Source organism: Oryx dammah, unplaced genomic scaffold (genome assembly GCF_014754425.2).
Source record: "Oryx dammah isolate SB20612 unplaced genomic scaffold, SCBI_Odam_1.1 HiC_scaffold_10, whole genome shotgun sequence".
Lineage (NCBI taxonomy): Eukaryota > Metazoa > Chordata > Mammalia > Artiodactyla > Bovidae > Oryx > Oryx dammah.
Window position 1 is genome coordinate 52,463,105 of NW_024070194.1, and position 7,477 is coordinate 52,470,581.

A 7,477-nucleotide genomic window follows, 5' to 3' on the forward strand; every position below is an offset into this window, starting at 1 on the left:
GGGAGAGGCTGAAGGGGCAACCAGGAAGGACTTCGGATCCACCACAGGTCACGCTGGACTCCAGTTAATTCTGTGGTATCCAAGGAATAGCACAGATGGTAGGTGCTCCATCTCCATGCTGCCTGGACTGTCCCGATTAAAGGTCCTAAACTGTGTCATCCAACAGAAAGGAACTTGTAACCAGTGATTTGGACTCAATGATGATACGAGATGAGAAGGCTGTGGCTTTGTCAGGAATGGAGTGGGAATAGAGGTGAGAAGACATGTAAGACAGTGCTCCTCGCTTTGAATTTTGTTCAAAAAAAAGGCGATGAGGCGAAAAAAAGGATTGGGAAACAGGCAGTATCTAGGAACTTTCTAAAATAAAGTCACCACACATACACAAAAGGCAACAGTGTTGATGAGCTTGTTTCATTATTTTGATTGGAGCAGCATTTTGGTATCAGTGCTCTAAAAGGTAATGTTGTTGTTGTTTAGTCGCTGTGTCTGACTCTTTGCAACCCCATGGACTGTAGCCCACCAGGCTCCTCTGTCCATAGGATTTGCCAGGCAAGAATACTGGAGTGGGCTGCCATTTCATTCTCCTGGGGATCTTCCCAACCCAGGGATCACACCTGTGTCTCCTGCGTTGGCAAGCGGGTTCTTTGCTATTGAGCCACCAGGGAAGCCTAAAAAGGTAATGTTGGTTGTATCTTATTTTGTAGTGCACATTTGTGCGTTTCTATGTGATTTCAATTGTGTGCTCTGGAAATCATATTCCAGTGATGACACCGGCAAACCTTTCAGAATGGAGATGCAGGGGTTTCTAGGTACTGGCCCTAAGTCGTGCTTTGCATAAAAGTAGCCTAGCGCTACTGAGAATGTGCTGTTCCTCTGCCTGGTCAGCAAGTTGCATAGAACTCCTTTGCTTTGTTCTGGAGTTGTTTCTTGCCTGTAGATTTCTTGAGAACCTAGTCTGGCTCTTCACTGATCACACGTGACCTAGCAGACGCACCAGCCCTGTGGTTCTGCTGAGATTTATGATCCTAAACCAGCCTTATTTGATTATTCTAATCAGTGAGGGATAGAGAGACAGGCAAAGAGGGGAAAAGTGCAAAAGATGGAATTGGAGACTTACTTAAAAGGACAAGCTACTCTCTCTCTCTCTCTTCTTTTTGACTGTGCTAGGTCTTTGTTGCTGCTTGGGCTTTCTCTAGTTGTGTTAGCGGGGGCTACTCCTCTTGCTGGTTTCGCATTGTGGTGGCTTCTTTTGTTGTGGAACACAGACTCTAGGGTGTGTGGGCTTCAGCAGCTGTGGCCCCTGGACTCTAGGGCACAGGCTCAGTAGTTGTGGCGCACGGGCTTAGTGGCCCTGTGGCATTTGGGATCTTCCTGGGTCAGGGATCGAACCCATATCTCCTGCATTGGCAGGCAGATGCTTAACCACTAGACCATCAGGGAAACCCAGGTGAGCTACTCTTGATCACATCATTTATTGTAGTAATAGAAAACACAGGGAGCTCAGCTTGGTGCTCTGTGATGCCCTAGAGCCCCCCCCCCCCCCCCGCCCGGGAGACTCATGAGGAAGGTGATATATGTATACTTATGACTGATTCATGTTGTTGTATGGCAGAAACCAACACAACAATGTAAAGCGATTATCCTCCAATTAAAAATAAATTTAAAAAGAAAACAACATACTGTTTTTAAAAACATTAGGCGAATTTAATATTTTAAAATGATTTTTAAAAATAAAATATCATATGGGAATGAGATTTCACTTAGACCTCTAGAGGTGAGATTATTACTTTCCTTCTGGCCTGAGTGAAATCATGGAAATGTTCATTTCCCTAACTTTTTTTTGCTTGCCTTCTTTCCTCTTTCAGATAACAGGACAGCCTGACTTATCAGTATAAAAAATATTTCTGTCAGTTTCCAGAGAACACAGAGTATGTGTAAAAGGAGGGCAGTTATGTCAACCTGCTCTTTTAACCTAAGCCTAGACACCCCAGAACTGCACTGAATTTTAAAAAAAAGTTGCAGGCTGTCACACTAATTAACAGTTGATAAGATATCTTAGCGCATCATGTAACAGGCAGATTGTACCTTTTGACAGGCAGTAGAAACCTCACATAAAAATATTTCATTGAATGTACTAAGATGGAAAACATGACATTAGGTGGGTGGAAGAAAAATACTTGCTATGGCAAGACACAGTTTTCCTTCAGAAGGAAAAGTCTGCAGTTCAAAGTAATAGTCCCAGCAGATATCATGTCTTTGTTGAATGTGGCGCTAACATGATATACTCATTTCCCCAAATAAAACCTCCATCACCACTGGCTTTTGAACTATTTTCAGTTATAAGAAGGGGCAACATAGAAGCATATTTAGGCACAAGCAAAGTCTTCATCATTTCAAATATTTGAGAAATTTAATTTTAAAATTAGAATGGTGTTCACATGTTAATTCAGAGTCTTAAACAGAACTTTACAGTAGAAATTAACATCCCACTGGGAGACACGATTGATGCTTCTGTTATGAAGTGAATCTTCAACTCTTGTTTTTTAGGAGAAAATTCTAAATACAGAATTTAAAATTATGTGGTTTTGAGGAATGATTTTAAAATAGTAAGTTAACCCATTTTCCTTAGATGTGGGGCCTTCAGATGTAGGTGATGTTAAACTTCAGAGCCTTGGAGAGTCTCAGCATATTGACTGTTAGGCATTAACTTTGTATTCCTGAAGGTCTCCACTCCTTTGCTGACTGTAATTATAATTATTGATAGATGACGGCAGGAAGAATTACATTCAGAGGGCTTATAGGCAGGGGGACCTCACATAGCTGGCTGCTTCTGGAAATCAGAAATAGTGACATGTTTGTTTCCTAAAAAGGGTAGTTAGGCAAAAGATTTCCCTGAACAAAAATCACTTTAATGTCACCACCTGTTTCCCCTGTTCACGTCTGTTTTAGTCTGTCTGGTGATTCTTGCTCATGCTCTCTGGACTCCTCATTATGCTTTCTTTGCTCACTCTGGGATTTGGAATAATTCTTACTGTACCTGAGATTTCCTGCCCGGCAAAACCCCTCCCCTGCCGCCAGCACCTCTAGGTGCTACCTGTTCTTTTTCAATCACTTCAAAATGTAAATTCCTTGTTACTGCAAGCTACTATTCTCTGTATCCAATTATTAATATTGTTTTGCATTATCCTCACTTCTTATTTTTTTTAAAACATTTTATTGGGATATAGTTGCTTTACAATGTTGTGTTAGTTTCTGCTGTACAACAGTGTGAATCAACTAGATGTGTACATACATCCCCTTCCTCTTGAGCCTTCCCCCCACCCCTCTAGGTCATCACAGAGAACCGAGCTGATCTCCCTGTGCCATACAACAGGTTCCCAGTATCTATTTTATACATGGTAGTGTATATATATCAGTCCGAATATCTGATTTCATCCCACCCTCTTCGTCCCTGCCTCTCTGTGTCAAGCCCATTCTCTATGTCTCCATCTCAGTTCCTGCCCTGCAAATAGATTCATCTGTCCCATTTTTCTAGATTCTACATATATCTGTTAACAAATGTCCTAACTAGATGGACAACTTATGAACCCATAACATTCATGAATATTTGAGCCTGGATTAGCAGAGCAGCTAATTATTTTAATGGGAAAAAACCCAGGCTCAGATATTCATGAATAGTGTGGGTTCATACGTTGTCCATCTAGTTAGGGCATTCGCATGCTATCAGCAGTCAGCTAGGGAAGATGCATTTTCTAATCTAAGGGGAGAAAAAAGCAATCTAGTAAAGATATATTGTAAAAAAAAAAAAAAGTGTCCTATGGTCAGTAGAGTTGGGAAATACTACTTATTTATGTCCCATTATTGGAGATTCAGAAGTTTGTAGTTTCTCCCAGCATGGGTAAGTACTACAGTAAAGAGCTATGTATTTAAACCTGAGTTTTTTTCTACACTTATGAACATTAATGTACATATAAGTCTATGTGAATTTTTCCCCTTACTATAACACCTCTTAATGCTCCATGGAAAACACACTTAGATTCAGGGATCAAACCTGGGTCTCCTGCATTGCAGGCAGATTCTTTGCCGTCTGAGCCACCAGGGAAGCCTACTTAGAGACACACTTCCTCAAACCAAAGTAGTGATTCATTTGATGGTGTACATTTCAGATACCACAGCAGCACCCTGTATGAATGTTTTGGAATTAGAGTCTTTCAATACTTCTAAAGTCACACTGTGAATTTCTGTCTTCTCCACCCATAGGTAGTAGCTGGTTTTCTTATCCAGTTGAGTTTAATAACTGGCCAGTTCTGGTTTAAGTCTATTCAAATGAATCATTCACATGTCCTTTATATCATCACAGATCTTCAAAACCCTCTGCAGCAGCTCATCCAAGACATGGAATGGATCAAGTGTGTAGCCAGAAAGACAGGCTTCATCTAGTCTACCCCTGCTGAATACTGACTGTTTCTGTTCATTTGGTTAAAGGAATCTGTGATAGTAAGAATCCTTGCTTTGAGCATAAAACTCCCACCCAATCAAACTCTGTAGAACCAGCAATCATTGCTGTAAATGGAAAACTGAGGTATGTAATATATTTTCCTTGCAATTCATTGTGTCTGTTTGAGAAGCTGTGTAAGTGGTGGGGTGATAGCTTCTCAAGGAATCGAGTTACATTTCAAAGCTAAACTGTCCAAGTCTGTATGGGTATGAAATGGCTTACTTTTGGTTGGAGCAGTTTCTTTAATTATCTAGGGTTAGGATGGAGGCTTTCTTGTCTGGAGAATCCTAGGGATGGGGGAGCCTGGTGGGCTGCTGTCTATGGGGTCGCACAGAGTTGGACAAGACTGAAGTGACTTAGCAGCAGGATGGAGGCTGTGCACAGGAAATCACATCTCCCTTCCATGCTTTTTGGAAGATTAGGGACAGAGCCACTTGTCACCTAGGACTCATTTTTATTCCCCCTCTATCTGGAATGCACTGGAACTCTTTGCCTAAGGGATTGGTGTCACCTGGTGAATCTGAACTTTGCTTGAGGTAGTGTCAGTAATTTTATTCTTCTGTAAGTTAAGTTGGAAAAAAGTTGAACAGAGAAACATTAACAGAAGCATAAATGCTTTAAGTTACTATAGGATGTATCATTTCTACTGAAAAGTGAATATACATTGTCTTATAAATGGAATAATCCTATAATAATTTACTGAAGAAAAGCATTCACCATCCAACAGTACTTGTTTTGAACATTATTTGAGAATTTAGGGGGAAGCAAACCAGAACCAAAACAAGTGAAAAACAAATAAGAATTAGAGAAAGAGATACACATTAGAATCTTGGTAGCTGTCCTAAATCAATGGAAAAAGTATGTTTATTTGTATTTCCTTAGCCTTTAGCATGATTTTAAAAAAATATTGTTCAGAAATTTCAAATATTACTAATAAAAGTAGATTGGAGAAATAGCTTAACTTTCAAAACATAGTTTTTATAAATTAAAATTAAATTTTAATATGTATAGAACCCAGTTAAGTTTTAATGAACTCCACTGAATCTCACTTTACCCTTCCAAGTGACTCAGTGGCAAAATATCTGCCTTCCAATGCAGGAGACGAGGGTTCAATGCCTGGGTCAGGAAGGTCCTCTGAAGGAGGAAATGGCAACCCACTCCAGTATTCTTGCCTGGAGAATCCCATGGACAGAGGAGCCTTATGGGCTACAGTCCATGGGGTTGTAAAGAATCAGACACAACTGAGCATACATGCAGATGGGACTATATTCTGGGCATATAGTAAGTTTTATGGATTATAAGAATATGAAAAAAGAAAGAAAGTGAAAATGAAGTCTCTCAGTCATGTCGGACTCTTTGCGACCCCATGGTCTGTAGCCTACCAGGCTCCTCCGGCCATGGGATTTTCCAAGGAAGAATACTGGAGTGGATTGCCATTTCCTTCTCCAGGAGATCTTCCTGACTCAGGGACTGAACCTGGGTCTCCTGCATTGTAGGCAGACACTTTACCATCTGAGCCACCAGGGAATGGAATGTGAAATTATTTTAAATAGGAAAAATACAAGGTGGGTCAAGTTCAGTCCAGTTGCTCAGTCGTGTCCGACTCTTTGCGACCCCATGAATTGCAGCACGCCTGGCCTCCCTGTCCATCACCAACTCCTGGAGTTCACTCAAACTCATGTCCATCAAGTCAGTGATGGCATCCAGCCATCTCATCCTCTGTCGTCCCCTTCTCCTCCTGCCCCTAATCCCTCCCAGCATCAGAGTCTTTTCCACTGAGTCAACTCTTTGCATGATGTGGCCAAAGTACTGGAGTTTCAGCTTTAGCATCATTCCTTCTGAAGAACACCCAGGACTGATCTCCTTTAGAACGAACTGGTTGGATCTCCTTGCAGTCCAAGGAACTCTCAAGAGTCTTCCCCAACACCACAGTTCAAAAGCATCAATTCTTCGGCGCTCAGCTTTCTTCACAGTCCAACTCTCACATCCATACATGACCACTACTATTATTCTAATTCCAATTGTTTTTAGGGGAAAATTATAAGAGAGAAAGCTATTCTATTTAGAAAAACTTAGCAGAATAAAACCACAGCTCCATACCAGTATACCACTAACCCATCTTTGTCTTCTACAGTAATGTTCCAGCTTAAGAATTGGTGTTCTGGGACTGCCCTGTGGTACAATGGTTAGGACTCCTGTCTCTCACTGCCAGGGCTTAGCTTCAACCCCTGATCAGGGAACTAAGATCCCACAAGCCACATGCTACAGCCAAAAGAAAAAGAGGAATCTGAGTTCTAAACACCTGTCCTGAAACACTGGCAGAACTTGGATTAAGAACTAAAGGATATTTTGTTTACCTTCTAAGAAAAGAAGTTGCTACATTTTGGAAAGATGGCCAGTAATAAGGATTGAAATATAAAGGTTTCCTGCTTAACCTGGAGTTACACACACAGAAGTTATCAGTGGTTTACTGTTAAAAATTACCAGCCACGTTGAAACTGACCACAGTGACTTTTAGTGAACATTCACTCTGATCCAGGCAAATAGTGACCTGTCAGAAAAGGAGTATAGAAGTTTTTAATCCTTTTGTTTGACAATAAAAAGTGAAGAGGTGACAGAGTATAGGCAGACCTCGAAAATATTTTGGGTTTGGTTCAAAAATGTCATAATAAAGTCAATACTGCAATCAAGCAAGTCACAGGAATTTCTTGGTTTCCTAGTATATAAAAGAGTTATGATGTTTACACTGTACTGTGGTCTATTAAGTATACAATAGCATTATGTACAAAAAGCAATGTACTTACCTTAATTAAAATGTAATACTGTTAGAAAAATGACAGTGATAGACTTGCAAGGTTCTCACAACCCATGCATTTATAAAAAATGTAATATGTATGAAGCGAAATAAAATGAGGTCTGCCTGTTCCCCACTGGCATTAAACAGTTATAATTTGCAAAGTGTTTCCCCAGTATATTTAT